At 40.7% G+C, this 17,153-nt stretch overlaps 1 protein-coding gene across 1 annotated transcript in view; it reads left to right on the top strand.

Moving 5' to 3' along the window:
- LOC145419284 (ribonuclease inhibitor-like) overlaps window positions 1-17,153 on the top strand; it is a 166,033-nt gene that overhangs the window by 135,521 nt on the left and 13,359 nt on the right. The window lies entirely within an intron of this gene.

Raw genomic sequence — 17,153 nt, 5'->3', positions numbered from 1 at the left:
ATGTGTTTCTGTTGTTTTGGGGGGAAGTTTGAAGTCCATTGTTCAAAGTCTGTTAATGAAACTTTATGAAGTTTATGTAGGATGTTTTTCCTATTTTGTATTTGTTTGAATTATGATGTATTTCTGACTCTTGCTGCCATGATGCCAGGTCTCTCTTGAAAACAACATTTTTAATCTCAATTAAATTTTCACCTGGAGAAATAAAGATGATAATAATAATTTTGTCTTCAGGGAATCATTTCTCTGTAAAACAGCTTCTTCTGAAACTCTTGTTACATTTCTTGTTTATTGTTTGCTGGTTTTAGAAAAATGTCATCGTCTCTGTGTGAACTTAAACTCTACATGTGGTGTCAGCTATAAACGAGCTCTAGAGTCTAATAACGATGCTTTTATTATTGTCTGGTATCCAACCTAACCCTGGGCCTCTGGCTGAATGTGAAACACCAACAGATGGTAAAAACTGTCTGGGTTACACGTGCATCACGTCGTGTGCTTCCTAACATGGATATGATTGGAATCTGGGCTGTTCAAGCGGTGCTGGTATCGTTGTTGTTTCTGAGACTTTCCAAATCTTTACTGGATAAAAACGTAGCAACTGATGGATTTAACATTTAGCTCTCAGACTGTCCCAGAAAAGGCGGAGGTCTGGAAGTTTATGTGAAGCTCTGTCTTGCTGCTCAAGTCTTGTTCTCTCCATCTGCACCTCAGCCATTTGAAATCTTGGCCTTAACTATTGATCTGTTTGGAAATCAGACTGTTGTTGGCTGCTATCAGCCTCCACCTGCTTCCCCCAGCACATCACCGTCTCTGGTTCAACTTTTATCTGAGCTGCATTTTAATGACGTCTTTCAGATGGATGATTTTCATTGGGACTGGCTTTCTTCTGTGTCTGATGATTTTAAGGCACGCTGCTTGTTTTTAAAACTAACTCAAATTATTTAAAGCCTCACACGCCTTGATCCTAAACACCCAGATAAATCTGCTCTTATTGACCTTTTTTAACTAATATGCTGCGTAAGTTTTCCACATCTGCAGTTTTTGCCAACGACCTGAGTGATCACTGCATAGTTGGTGCTGTGAGAAACACTAAAATCTCACGCTCCGAGCCCGCATCAGTTTGAACTGGGGTCGTATTAAACAGGCTGACAATGTCAGTTTGGGAACATTTACAGGAGAGTTGTGTCTACTTTGTGGACAGACACGCCCCTTTTTGCCAGGTCAGGGTGAAAGGTCGGGACAGGCCTGGTTTGGTTCAGTACCGGCCGATCTCCTACATGAGAGAAACCAGGCCTGGGCAGGAAGTCTGGCTCTGATGCTGATTGGCTACGTTTTCATTAGCTGTGTAATCGGATTACTGCCTCCATCATCAAGATGTAACTATTTTTTACTTTAACGACTGACAGTCCAAACGACCGTAGGAGGTTTTGGCAAACTATAAAGTGTCTCTGCCAGCTGTGACTCCTCAGAGCTTCCTCCTCACTTAAATATCGACTCCACTCCTGTGTCACACAAAACTGAAATGTTGCTTTAACAAACACTTTGTTGCTTCTTGCTCTTTGTTCAGCACAGTATCTGATGGTAAACCTCTTGCACACAACTCTGCTCGTAGTTCCTGCTTACTGATACCTTTTCCTTCACACCTGTCACAGTAGAAGAGGTTTGTAAGGCTTTGAATAGCCCCAACACCAGAAACTCGTCCTCACAATCGTTCTCCTTCCTTCTTGCACTTGGCTGCAAATATCATAGCTGAGCCAGTGTCTTATATTTTTAATCTTTCTCTACAACAGAAGAACACCACTATACTCTGTGTTCTCTGGTTAACTGGTCCTCATTGGTCTTACACAGGATGGTCCATTAGTATCATTTTATCTATCAATCTGTTTCTGGGTTACTGCCTCCTATTCATCAGAGTACATGTTAGGCAAACAGTTTAGTCACAGCCTGCAGTCTCAGGACATCATTACATCCACTGTTCCATCAGTTCATGCAGAGCTTGGGAAGAAGGCGTTCTCCTTTTCTGCTCCGTCTTCATGGAAAACATAACCGAAGGATTTAAGGCTCTCCGTTGATTTCACTTGCAGACTTCAAAAGACGTACACATGTTTTTGTGAAACCATCTCTGGGAACTTGTTCTCGTTTTTAATGTGACTGAGTACATTACACAAACTTTTCTCTTATTGTTGTAATTTTAATATGTGTGTCTGGAACAGGTCTCTCTTGTAAATGAGACATTGAGTCTCAATGAGCCGACCTGTATAAATAAAGCTTCAATTACAAAGTCCTTTGTATAAAAGCTCCTTCAGCTGCCAGTGGGACGTGCTGTGGCACTATCGGTTGCAGAGCCTTTATATTGTTAGTTAGAAACTACAAATATAATGGCTCACTGTATTTCAGAATCAGAGAAACTTTATTAATCCAGGAGGGAAACTGAGTTGTCATAGCAGCAAATATACAAGAAACAACAAGCACTCATATAAAGTGAGTGTAGAAACAGAGTTATGATAAATAAATATTCAGATAAATAATATCAATATATAATATAAATAATCTATAATCCAGTTTTGAGTTCCCTCCCCAGACACCTTAACGCCCACTCACATCCTGGGCCATCTGACCTCAGGAAATCACATGATAGGGTGGGGCCAGGTTTCACAATGAGCTCACCCGAAACCCTGGCTGATTAGGACCCCCACCCGCTTTCACACCTTGGCTCATGTGATTACGTAGAGGATCATCAGGGGGTCCTTTGTCCCTCTTTGGGGGGAAACTCCCACTGGGTTTAAATCTGGGACTCCCCACCAACTGACCTTAGAACTGAAGAAGCTTCTCAGATGAGAGGTGAAACGTCTTCAAGCAACTCAAAGAAGTCCAGACGCTTTTCTTTGCAAGCTCCTTAGTCTACAATGACCTGGATGACTGAGAACCAGAGGTGTGGACTCGAGTCACATGACTTGGACTCGAGTCAGACTCGAGTCATTAATTTTATGACTTTAGACTTGACTTGAAAAAATGTTCTAAGACTTGTGACTTGACTTGGACTTTTACACCAATGACTTGGGACTTGAATTGGACTTGAACCGGTTTACTTGAAAAGACTTGATATTTTACCCCAAATATAAAATTTAACACGCATATTATATAGAGATTGAAAATGTGACGTCATTCACGGGTAGAACCGCAAAGGATTCTGGGAACTCGTGGCAATCGGTACTAGCGCACGCAGGCTTTCAATTAAAATCAGTTAAACAGCGATAAAAAGAAACACAAAAATGGCAAGAAGCCGTTGTATTATTAACTGCAATAGCCGGTCGCATGACAGCCACGGGAAGCCGACGGGTAAAGAGATCGGTTGTTATCGGATTACGTCGTTGAAGAGAAATTGTTCGAGCCATGTTTCCGAAGTAACAAAGACGCGACTGGATGGCCTGGATTGCAGCCATTCAAAGACCAAATATAACGTCCAAGAACCCTCCAGCTCACAGGTTAGTCTGCTCCAAGCATTTACACGAAGGTCAGTGTTTTTTAGTAGTTAATACGTCATTTTCATAACATAATTAGTGATATAGGTTACAAGCAAGTCTGGCGCTGAACAGAAATTGTCGCGCTATGCTCCTTTATTTATTGTGCATAAATAGTGAATTGTCCTGACACAATATTGCGTTTCGCTTCTGTTATTATGGTACATTGACAAAAACACATACTTTTATTCACAGGATAAAACAGGTTTTTTGTATCACTAATTGCCCAGTGCGATTACAGACTGCGGTAAAGTGAGCCGTCATTTGTGAGCCGCGGTCAAGCCAGCCGCCTCCTATCCGCGCGGTGATTACAGCATACAATATTGTTGTCACTGCTACATTTCTGTAACGCTACCAGAAATTATTTCCACTACTAATTAATTACCGTTGAGCTCAAAGGTCCTATTAATAAACGGTTAAGGAATGTGTATTTATGACGACAATTTGTGAGACTGGTAAACTTATGATACGTACGATGGTCTTTTGTTCTACACGGTGCAGTTCAAGGTCCTGTACCCATCCGTCGGTAAACTGTACCTGGGCTTGTTGCAGTGACCTGAAGTTACTAAACTTCATGAGTGTATGCACTCACTCCAAGAAGCGTATGATTATAAATATGCATATAAATATGCTAAGATGAGATAGCTGACTTCATCTAACTAGCAAATGTTGTCCAGGCTACGTTGGTGATGCAGTTTTTTTTTAATGTGTATGATATTTTTGTCATGCGATTTTAAAGCCGGTCCTACAAGCGCATCCAAGAATAACATGCAGCTTATCTCAGAACTGTCGGTGAAAATTATTCTTGGAGCTAAGTTTAATTGAGCTGCATTTTAAAGAGGTGCAATTTCACAATTTGTGTATATTTTCTAAGTTCACTATTTTGTCATGTGTTGAGAAAAACACAGATTTTAAAATTACATGGTCTAATATTTACATTTAGCATAACTGCAACATTATTTTTTCGTTGTTTTTTTTTAAAGACTCGAAAGGACTTGAAATTCAAAGTTTCAGACTTGTGACTTGACTCGGACTTTTACACCAGTGACTTGAGACTCGACTCTGACTTGCCTGACATTACTTGAGACTTGACTTGAGACTTGAGGATAAAGACTTGAGACTTACTTGAGACTTGCAAAACAATGACTTGGTCCCACCTCTGCTGAGAACCATCACAGACAACTCAGTCCTATATTTTAGGTTATTCTGAATAAATCGTTCATGCCCTCTCTTTGGAAAGAAGCTGTTGTGGTTCCTGGTCCTAAATCTAGTCGTCCAAAAGTTCTAAACGACTTCAGGCCTGCTGCCCTCACCTCAGTCTTTGAAAAAATCATCAGAAATGTGATTATGGAAGACACTGAACTTCAGCTTGATTCAATGCAGATTGCACATAAGCCCAATAGAGGAGTGGAGGACGTGCTTTTGATTCTACTTCACCTGATTGTCAAACATGTAGAGAGTAAAGGACTTCAGTTCATCGATTTCTCTGCTTCTTTCAATAACACAGCCCCAGATTTGAATCAAAAGACTTTTAGAACAGTTTGAAATCCGGACAAACCTGAGCAAGTGCAGTCATATAAATATCTTGATGACAAATGCTATTATTTTTCTGTAAAGCAAATTGACCTAAAAATAAAGTAACCTTGATATGTCAGGATGTAGATGTCCCACCCAACAACGTCACCCAGCCCTGAAACATCGGTACTGTTCAAGGCAGCATTGCTGTCCACACGTCCATCAGAGTGTTTCTTTGGACTTCATGGTGTTGCTGCTCCCAGTATTCTCTGAGACAACCTCTGAGGCCGTCACAGAGCAGCTGTATTTGTACTGACATTACATTACACACAGGTGCACTCTATTTAGTCATTAGCACTCATCAGGCAATGTCTATGGGCAACTGACTGCACTCAGACCAAAGGGGGCTGAATAATAATGCACATAACAATTCTCTTCACTCTGCTGACAAGAGATTCAACCCCCACTATGAGCACCTTCTAAAGAGCACCATTGAAAGTATCCTCACCAACTGCATCACTGTGTGGTATGACTCCTGCACTGGGTCCTGCAGGAAAAATATGACAACGGGTAGTGAGAGCAGTGGAGAGGATTGCAGGGTCCTCTCTTGCCTCCCTCCCCAGGAGATCTACTGTGCCTGCCTCATTCGAAAGGTCCTCTTCATTACAGGTGACTCCACTCATCTCTTCAACAGCGTCTTCAGTTTGCTGCCATCAGGAAGGATACTGAAGAGACCTTTTGACCTTTACATTTTCGTTAATATCTTTAAAACAGAAGCAGCAGAAACGAGAATTTTAGCAGCACAAACCAGCACAAGCGTAGCACAGTTGATTGACACCAGTTTTGTTTGATTTAATTAATGTGGGGGGGCTGGTTGACCTCTGGGGACCTCTAGAAATTTTCTTGAATATCTTTAAAATGATAGCAGCACAAACAAAAATTTTTACAGCACAAACGTAGCATAAACGTTTGATACCACTTTTGTTGGATTTGAAGAAGGTGGGGGGTCGCGGGAAAAACCAGCAAAAGAACTCGAGCAGCCGGGCTATGTAAAAGGTGTAGGGGGGCATGTTTGCGGTCACGTCCAGCGGGTGTGTGGGCTGTTTGAGTCATCTGTTACCAGGCAAACTCCAATGCAGCAGGCTGCTGAACACACACAGGCCTCCTGCATCCTCCTCTTCAGCTCTGCTTGCCCGATATCGTGACCTAAGCAGGGTCGGGCCTGGTCAGTACTTGGATGGGAGACCGCCTGGGAAAACCAGGTGCTGTTAGCTTTTGCACTTCCACACACAAACTGCAGAGGGCACTTCTGCTCCTGCTTGTGCTTAGAGGCATGAGAAGTTAACATTTATGGGTGATAAAATCCTTTTTCTATATTTTTAACATGAGAATATCAGTTTTCCATCTTGTGTTCCAGAGTAATCGGACAAAAGACAAACGTAGAACAAGGAAAAAAGAGGCCAAGTGTCTCACCTATAAAACAAAATGACTGTTTTCTGAATAGTCTCACACAGATAAACATTTGCAGGGAATACCTTTTCCTTCAAAACAAACGTCACAGACTGTGTTTTTCTTTACTGATTGTATTTGAGTAGAAACTCAGATTAAAATGGCATCAGTGCTCATAAAATGATTTAACTGTAAAAGTAGGTGTAGTGGATCACTTTGCATAGATCTAGATAAAAGTGCAGTAAGCAAAGACTACAGTGGTCATTGAGCAGCTGTTCCTATAATGTGAATCTGGGATAAAGGCACAGATTATTTGTTTGCCTTTGTTTCCTGGTTCTTTCTTTCTTATCCAAATGGAAAAAGAGAGCATAAAAGTACTGTTTACAAGCAGCTTATCTATCTCATTGTGCCCACTATCATAAAATCTTGGTTGACTGAGCACTGAGCCATCTACCACTCGAAATTGAACCTGTGTGGGACAACAACAAAGTCCAGTATACTAAGTTTCAGTAATGTGCAGTTTTTTCTGTGGAAGATGTAAATCTAAATAGATGTCCTATTGTATGCATAATATACCACTGAACTTTATAAAACAACTTCTAAAAGCAAATTTCGATTTATTTTAGATTTTCTCAAATCCAAACAGTGCTAAAAGCATGCACACAGTCAAATATTTTTCATACGAGGTGCTGAAGGTTCTGCAATGTTCTGTCAGTGCGCCCCAGGGCAGCTGTGGCTACAATGTAGCTGCCATCACCAGTGTGTGAATGTGTGAATGATGTATCTGTGGCTTTTTGTCACACTTGGAAACCACGGTGTTGTGCAGCTATTTGCCTTGTTGCAGGGTTTTTAAAAAACTGCAGTTTTGATTTTAGTGAAAGACACCGTCTCATGACTCATTGAGTGCCGCGACTGACAAGCCAATCCGTGGCCTGCAGTCTGACGATGTCACATTTCCTGACTGCTTGGAACCCCGACTAAGTCGTCCTGTAGCTGTAATTGGTCCAGCCCAGAGTCGATCATGACCAATTGGCCAATCCAACACCTTTCATTATTTATACCCTTCCCAAAAAAAAAAAAATCGATCGGCCCATAAAAGCAAAAAATCGCCAGCGGCCCACCGGGCAAATGCCCGGTATGCCCGATGGCGAGTCCAGCTATGGTCCTGCACTCTCTCTCTGTTTCTTTCTCTCTGATTGTGGAATAAAAGTATGAACATGTGTTTATAAGTCACACTTGTGTTTGAATCCTGCAGCTTATCACACATTTGATTTCCATGTGTGACGACTGCAAGTGTCCAGAGTGAGGACAGACTGAGGGACCCACTGCTGCACATCATCTGTGAGGCTTTGCAGCCCTGATGATCCACCAGGACAAACTCAGCAGTGTGTGAGGAAGAGGAGGAGGAAGAGCCAGCAGCAGCTGACAGATGGAGAGAATAGACAGACTGTTCCCTGTTTGTGAAGGACTGCTAGGAAAGTTTAACATAACTGTCTGTCCTGAATCAGTCTTATTAGGTAATGTTCAAATAATTTTATCCTCCCAGTGTTTCCAGTGTGGGAGAAAGTACTCAGGGCCTTCAAGTTACACACTATGAAAGGCAGCAACAAGTTTAATGTTCAGAAACCTAAAGTCTGTATCAGCAGCAGAATGGAGCTAAAAATAAATGTTTGTTTCAGTTCTATGAAGCTTTGAGTATTTTGGATCAGTAGCACTGCTGTGTTTGTTGCATCATATTGCTGTGATTGTTTATTTGCTGTATATATTCTGAGCTAAGTTGATCTATAGTGTTACATCATATTCTATAAGGATGTTATGTGTTTGTAGACTTTCTGCCCAGTTTGACCCATTTAGCAGAAGTCAGCCTGTTTAAGGCTCTGATGTCTATTCTGTGTGACTTAAAGCAGTTATGACATGGTCTGATTTTCTCACCCAATAAAGGAATATTTCATATATCAGTCTACTCTTCATTGTATCAGACACAGTTATCACAGCTCGTACATTTGCTTTTTACACATATATGTAAGCACTGAGCCAAATTTAGTAATGCCAACATATTAAAATAACAATATTTCTCTCTTATATATGATACATCTATATACACACTGTCACAGATATTGTCTTTGAGTGAAGATTTAAGGTGATAGGAAATATAAATAACTGCAGCTTGAATCTTTGACACAGAGTTCATGCTTCAGAGTTCAGATGTTCAGAGTTCATGGACCGTTGAGGCTGCGAACTTTAAGGCTGCAGACCCTGAATTGGGATACAGCCATCGACTGTGGAAACCTTGCAAGTGGATCGTAAAGGTTGTTACAGAGTCTTTCATGTCTAAATTTGCCGTTAATAATTATATAATTGTAGGAATCATCTAGTTTGCTTACACTGATTACGTTGGCACTTTGTTAGCGCTACAACAACGGTCAGACCCCCGAGGCATCTAAACTTTAGTAAGAATGTGCACTTTTGACACCTCTGGTTAGCATTTAGTGGTCAGTTTCAAACGTATTTGATTTTTGCTTGTTATGAACAAATTCACTTCACTACTTTTCACGATCTGTAACATCAATGCACATTGTTCCATTTACTGCATATTGCACTTTATTCATGTCTCTCATTCCACCTGCAAAAACATTGTAAAGGTCGTCACAGAGAGTTTTATATATGTATAAATACTAATATTCTCTATTTATTCTGTTTTATTGCCAAGATGTTAGTTAGCCTTTGTTCAGTTGTCTTTTATATGTCAATAGATACGTATGTCACAAATAAAAGTTTCTTGTAAATTATGTTTTTGTAAAGAATTTTCTCCCAAATCTCTTACATGCTAACTGTAACGTGTTATTTCTGCTAAAACCTGAACTTAAATGTGTATATGGTGTTTATCTGTTTTTCTCTCTGTTTTAGATGCAAATATCAAATTGGAGTTCTGCCTCCAGGCCAGAATTGCAGGAATGCACCACGTGTTGGCTGTTTCACTGCTCTCTGTGCCCCACTTTCAGCCCTGCTGTCAGGGCAAAGATTGAGCAGCATATAAATGGACACATTCAAAGTGCTTTGCCTTTCAAAGGTATGTTGGTATTAAATATACCTCATAGTTAAAGTCATAAATATGCACTTCTTTTCAGCACCTCTGCAGGTCTTTGTTGACTTAAAAGTTATTTTTCACATTGTACAGTTCAGTTCATTCATCAGCGAGAGAAAAAAGTGTTTTCATTAAATATTTTTCCTGTTCACCACATTTCCTGACAGCTCTTGTGATCCACACCATTTTGCTTTCATTATTGAGGACGGCTTGGATATTTTTGTTAATATGTACAATCTGATTGTTAGATAAACTGACTGCATTCTATACAACTACATTTAAATTACATGTTTTTTCTTTTTTTCTCTCTTACAGACAAAATGATGTGCCGGTGCACTTTCACTGCCCTTCTGTAACATGACAGTCATACAGCGTGGGGATATGGCAAGGCAATTATTGTCATGTCAGCATTCAGGACTGCTCCCCACTGAACTCTCCGTGGAGCCTCGTCTCCCTCTCCATGTCTCGTCTCCAGCATCTAAACCATTTCCTGAATCTTGGGTAGAACATTCATGTGCTCCACCCTCTGTGCTAAATGAAACTGTTGCTTGTGGAAAGTCCATGAAAATGAAACGTCCTCACTGTGGTCTTAGTCTTCTTACAAAAAAACTTCAAGGCTCACATGATGAGGAGGCATTCAAACAGGTCAATAGATGTTTGCCTGGCCTGTCATCCACAGTGTTTTTGTGTAGAGGGACTTCTTCCTCTTTGTTTTTCAGTTTGCAGAGGACATGGAGCTCTTTTTAAAAGCATGTGCTGACGAGCAGAGACTACAGGTCAAAGCGATGTTTGACATTTAATGGACAGATGAAGGCACTGGCTGTTTGTTTGTGTTTTTTATCTGTTGTTTGTTTTTCAGTGTACAGAATTCCAGTTAAACTTATTATAAAATGCTGTTCACTTGTTTCCATACTTATAGTAAAAAATGTAAGTGTAAACGTAACAGCATTGTTTATACTTGTAACTTCAGAGTAAAAAGCTTATTGTTGATATTAACATTAATGTATTATCCTGTAATCAATAATATTTTTATGCATTTTACGCATTAACCCTCTGATCTCTATCCTGGCCATTTGGGGCCACTTCACTTCTCCTTGTTTGACTGCTACACTGCAGTGGACCAAAAGAATGACGCAGGTTTGATCTTAAGGCTCTAATAGTTGTGTGTGTTGTGCATGACATTGCAACGCAAACATGTATTTGCAAGATAGACTGGAATAAATTATGATGCATCAAATATTACACAGGCTGCAGTGAATTGTTGTTGATACAGGTTATTGAGCTTTGAGTTTCCCAGTCAAACGTAGCTTTGACACACATGCTAACACTCTTACTCTTGTACATTTCATAACAAGACACCAAAGCCAAAATATTAGCTCTCAAAAAAAATTCAAAGCTGCAGCTGCAGCACACACAGCAACAAACACTGTTAGTAAATGTGTCCTGGAGTTTCTGCAGGTGCAGAAAGTGCTGCTGCTGTAAGTCAGCCTAACAGCTTCCAGATCACTGATATTTCTGGAAAGATGGCAAGAAGGGCATCACAGCTCATTTCTACAATCTCCCAGATCTTGGAATACAAGCCCCTGTCCCATGAAAACCACTTCACAGTAGTAGGAGTCCACTAAAACCTACAAATGAAGAGTGATCCTGGAAGAAATAGGGCGCACACTAGTGACCTCAACAGTTGCAAGACAGCCTTGTCCCCGATGCTTATATGAAAAAAAATATGAAGATTTATGAAACCATTAGGACTTTATTACTGTTTTATCTGAAAAGCTACTGGTAATATTTAACCTAACTGGGATTTAAAGTGTAAAAAACAGAATGTAGATAAAATTTTGGTTTTGATGAAAAGGAGTGGAGCTTGTGAGCCACAATGTAAGCAGTGTTGCTTTGCTGACATGCACTCGATGCTGGCAGTACAAGCATTGTAGTGGTTCTTATATTTTTGTAAACTAACTGTATAATATATTGAGCCATTCAACAGTACACAAATGTTTGTAGGCTCCTTTTTGTATGCAACCTGCATGTCTTTCTGAATTAATTGTTTGTTTATATCATGTTTTTCAGGACAAAGAAGTTAAAGTCAAGTGGAAGCCCTGCTCAACATGGTATGTAGTAACAACTTTGTTGGACGGGAACAGACATTCATACTGTTGATAAATAGTTATCACCTCAATTTGAATTCATGTATTTGGACTAAACTAAATTGGGAGCTGTTAGCTGTCAAGCTGCTCCTCTGTGAGGAGCTTGATAGCTGTCCACCTCCAAAGTCCATTATGAGTTTTGGAGGTGGACATGGTCAAGACTTTTAAGAGTTGGCATAAGACTTCACTTCTTTATAGAGCTTATAGTTGGGGCTGGTTCAGGTCAGCCCTTAGTTATGCTGTCATAGCACCAGACTGCTGGGGGTTAGTGTCTACTCGTGTCATTGTATATATCCAGGAATATGTGCCTGAGGATAGTTGTCATGAAATCAATATTAAATCAAAGTTTTCCTTAATGACCACAGCTGGCATGAGTTCTCCAAAGCTGCCTGCTGTCTCAGGATCTGTCTCCAAAAAGAACCAGGGAGCGCTAACATGTTATGTTCTAGACTGATGAAGAAAATGCACATTAAACATAGTATAAACTCACTATGTTAAGTAATGTGAAGAGGATGCCTTTAGCTCCTATTGGGTTGGTTCCTTGATCAGTGCAATACAGAATCATTCATCTGGTTTGATGTAATGTCCTTCAAACACGTCAAAATGAGGCTCTGTAGTCTGTGTGGCCTCCACATGCCTGTATGACCTCACTACAACACCTGGGCATGCTCCTGATGAAGTGGCAGATGGTCTCCTGATGGATCTCCTCCCAGACTCCAGGACTAGAGCATCTGCCAACTCAGGCAGCAGAAGGTTCTCCACGGCGTCTCCAGACTCTGTCACACGTGCTCAGTGTGAACCTGCTTTCATCTGTGAAGAGCACAGGCCGCCAGTGGCAAAGTTGCCAAGCTTGGTGTTCTCTGGCAAATGCCAAACATCCTGCACGGTGTTGGGCTGTAAGCACAACCCCCACCTGTGGACGTCGAGCCCTCATACCACCCTCATGGAGTCAGTATCTGACCGTTTGAGCAGACGTGCATATTTGTGCCCTGCTGGAGGTCATTTTGCACAGCTCTGGCCTTTCTTTCCTACCCCACAGTACCTTTCCTTATCTTTTGTTTCCTACTTAGTCTTTGATCACGGTTGTCTTTCTAGATAATTAATGTCATTTGTTCTGGGGCGAGTCACTGGCTCGGGTGCATTCTGGGACTGTCAGTTCACCAGTGTGCTGGCATGCTTCTTAACAAACACACCACTACAGCAAACATCTCAGTTGTACTTGTTGATTTCTTCAACAAAACACTGAACAAAACATGTCCTTGTGAGTGTGCTGCCTGGTGCTTTTACATTTTGTGGTAATTTGAGCAGCCCAGAAAGCATCCCATGAATTAAATGATGTTATTGTATCTGAACATGTACACGAGTCATTAAATTAGATGGGAAAGAATGATTCAGGGTAAACAACTGCACCAAGGGAATTACATTTTTCTTCTCAACATGTAAAATGTCTGTTGATAAGCAATTTCTGAAACAGACATTATAAAAATCACATTAAACAGATGTGATTAACTTTTTATTCTAGCAAACATAACATCAATGATGACACAATCAGTCTTCATCAGAAGTGCTCAAATCACTCTCATCGTCTGAAACGTCCTCCTCCTCCTCCGAGTCCATTTCCAGGAGTGGTTGGTGGCTGAGGATTCTCTTGTACACGTCCTTTACTTTGAGCGTTTCAGCTTTCAGTTCACTTTGTTTTTAAACCAGGCTATGGAGTCCTTTCTGTGCATCCTCCGACATGCCAACAAGGGAGGCTGTAAAAACAACAAAACTATTAAATATAAGTAAAACAAACAAACAGACAAAAAAACTCACCTCATAAACACAAGGAGTTAGGATCATGTGATTAAACTTTTTTTAAGGGAGAAGGCAGTGTTAGCTAGCAACCCAAATATAGGTAAAAGATCCAGTAAGACTTTAGCATCTGCTCTTATTTTCAATCAATTCATCACCAAATGTATAAATAAATAAAAGATGTGCTTACAGTCTGAGGAGATTGTCCCCAACACCACAGATCGCATTCGCAACACTGTCCAGTGATGCTGCATCTCCCTGCAAAGGATCATCTCCTCCTCTCTCAGGCGCCTCACAGCCATCACCTTCTCAAAGACCTTTCTCTTTGTCCGGAGGTCAGCAGCAGCTGCAGTTTAACAACATCAGATGGGAAAACATAGCAGCATATTATGATTCAAGAACAAAACATTCAACTGCTGCTCAGATACTGGGAGTTTGTTTAAAAAGGATATTTAGAAATCAAGAGCTTACGTTCACTTGTGCTCTGCCAGGGCCAAACGTCGCTCTGCATGAGGGCATCACTGGATACGATTTGCTTTGTTGCTTGTTTCCTTGTTGTAGTCGTCAACAGCAGCCGCCAAGCGTTTCTTCTCATCTAAGATGACCTTGTGAATTCTGTGTCGCCTCTTGTTGCTATCTGTAAATAATCATAAAAAGGAACACCTTCACATAATGCATATATTTACATTTTAATCTACACTCATCAATTCGTTTGCTAGAACAAATCACATCCAGCTTAAACAAACCTGGATCTGATTTTATTCTGTTTACAAAGTAGCTGTACAAGCTGTACAAACTGAGCATCAAACGGTCCGTTTCAAAGAAACTGTGACACCATTTTGTCTGTAAAGACTTTGTGTTCGCACTCTGATGATGACGACAAGCTCCTCTACTCGTGCCTGCAACGCTCCAAGGCTGCCATCAGTTTGATCCGTTTCTAAGTGAGAGGAATATTAATCAGAACACAGGATGAGTAACAGTCACCAAACTACAGTGGACTCTGTAATCACTGACTTGATGATATTCATTATAAGACATCTGGAGCCTTCATGTGCTGCATTATCATGAGATAACAAGTATGTTGGTGTTCAGCTTTATAAAACCAACTAGTACGACATCACTTCAACCCAGGTCCAATCCAATTTGATCAAACGCAACAACTCTGCCATCAATTCTGCTTTTACAAGCTTATTTTTCATTGTTTGTTGACACTGTCAGAAAGATCTTAACTCTAAGTTCTTTAATGAGGCCATGGTGGGTCCTGTTGTTATACCCGAGTGCATTATATTGAGACTCACCTTCAGCCCATTGCTGCAGTGTGTCGTCATCCACACCCAGCTCATTTCTGCTCGCATTCAGGCTCTCCACTTGTTCTCTAAGGATCCTTATGATCTAAGAATACATTAATAAATGTCATTCATATGGACATTTTTAGAGTACTGGTGTTTTTGCCCCATTACCACACACATTAAAATGGGTGTTGAAAAAATGACCTTTAGATATCTCTGGCTCAAAGTGCGGCCCAGTTGTTCCACTTTCCTTTTGTTCCAGCCCAAAGCCAGGAGGCTCAGCATGTCTGTTCGCCCTGCATTTCAGTTAGTATACAAATAAGAATGAATGAGCAGGAGACTGAGTGGAATCTCACACACAGACACACACCTGCTTTAGACATGTACTTCGTTGTGATGGCCGCCCTAGACAGGAAACTGTTTACTTGTTCCACCTCTTCTCCAACTGTAGAACCGGCCCCATCCTGAAACGCACCTCCCCATTTGATCTATAGAAAGGAGGTCACAATACATGACTGCTGAATTCATTCAACCTTATAACAAAATGTCTTAAACGTATCCAAGACTACAAGCTGCAGTATACCTCGCACATCCAAGTGTGAGCTACTCAAAATGAAGTACACATTAAGATAAAGTCAAGTAAATAGTATTACGACAACACCAAGAGAAAAACAAAATAAATATCCACCCATCCAAATATGTATCCACACACACACACGTATGAGTATATGGTTATGGCGTTAACGTCATTTTAACAAGATTAACGCTGACAGCACTGATATATATGTGTATCTTACATCATTTGTGTGTCTCTGGATGTATTTCACAAACTCAGCAACTTCCTCATCTTTCTCAATGAAGACACCTTCAAAGTTCCCCTGCTCTGAAGTGCTGAACGAACACGGTGACAGTTGTTTGAAAAGAAACATCAAAATACAATTTTTGTACAAATCCATATTTGATTTATGTACACAATGCATAACGTACCTTGCATTTGATTGAAAGCGATAAAGCTTGCAGTTTCCATCAACTGAGACGGCGAGCATGTCTGGAGTGCAGGCAGGGCAGCTAAAGCATGGCTCCTTGCACATCCTGTCCACCTCACACTTTACAGCACTCCACTCCAAGAAACTTTTGCTGAAGGCATCAGCTGATATTCGGCCAGTCTTTTAAGTAGAGGACAAACAACAGAATATTCACGGACAGTCATCATAAACATTGATTTGCACAATTTCCTTAAACTTGACAAATTTAGAAACTCACCCTTCCAAAATGGGCTGTTCGTTCATCCAGCACTTTGACAAAGGCCTTAAGTGACATCCCTGCTGCAGCTTCTTAATGTCATAGAAAGACTGAAAGACATCCATTGAAAACAGGGTGCATAAATTTAAGGTGCCAGGCCAATATCCACCACCCTGGAAGTCCTTAACTGAGGGGGACCACATTAGGCCACAGCTGGTGCAGCTCACCACTGGCAGTGCAAGGTTATAACGGCCTTTAGGAAGGTCTGCTCCGTCTTTTTCACCAACGTTTACGTATTTGTGCATGAGCAGTGTGAGCGGCTGTGGTGACACGCTCACGAGCGAGCAATGTTTGTTCCCCTCAGAGAAATAAAAAAAGTACAGGGAGGAATGGGAAAAGGGAAACGCCTGGCTGGGAAAGTGCACGATAACACCTTTAAAGCGCACTGCACTGTGTGCCGGCGCACTTTTTCCATAGGCATGCTTCTAGTGGTGGGCACATGAAGAACATGAGGGGCGTGAAAGCTCGGGGAACCCTTAACCAAGTTTTTGTCCACCAGGCCACGGCAGAAGCAGATATGGTATGTAGACACTGGTTTGTTTTTTTAAACCCTCTGGTTAAGGTTAAAATGGGCATGTGCAGTGAATATCAGCGCTATGTGGCCAGAAGTGTGATAATATAATTTATTTTGTGTAATAAACAACTGCAAGGATAGATGATTACAACAAATAGATGACTAATACATAAAAGTAATACATAGATGAATAATGATGATGAGTTAAGATGCGTAATCATGGGAACAAGAGGGTTTACAAACAGGAGCAGCTGATTAGCATTAGAAAAGCTGAAATAATACCTCAACTGAAGCCAATTGCACTAAATGCACTATATGTGCACTGTTACAAGAATATTTTTCTTTCTATTATTTTCTATTAATTTATATAATTTTAAATTAAGCAGGACAGAGTTCTTTTAAAGAAAGATTTACTTTTATTCTCAAGAGTTAAGCAGGACAGGCTTCTGTTTAAGAAAGAGAACTGTTTTACTGTGTTAATGTTGTCATTTTGAGCTAAAAATAAATGGCTAAATGATTTTCATGTGTTCATATCACAAA

This window comes from Astatotilapia calliptera, chromosome 3, assembly GCF_964374335.1.
Source record: "Astatotilapia calliptera chromosome 3, fAstCal68.1, whole genome shotgun sequence".
Classification (NCBI taxonomy): domain Eukaryota; kingdom Metazoa; phylum Chordata; class Actinopteri; order Cichliformes; family Cichlidae; genus Astatotilapia; species Astatotilapia calliptera.
The sequence above is the reverse complement of the archived record's forward strand: the minus strand, read 5'-3'. Positions and strand labels throughout refer to the sequence as shown.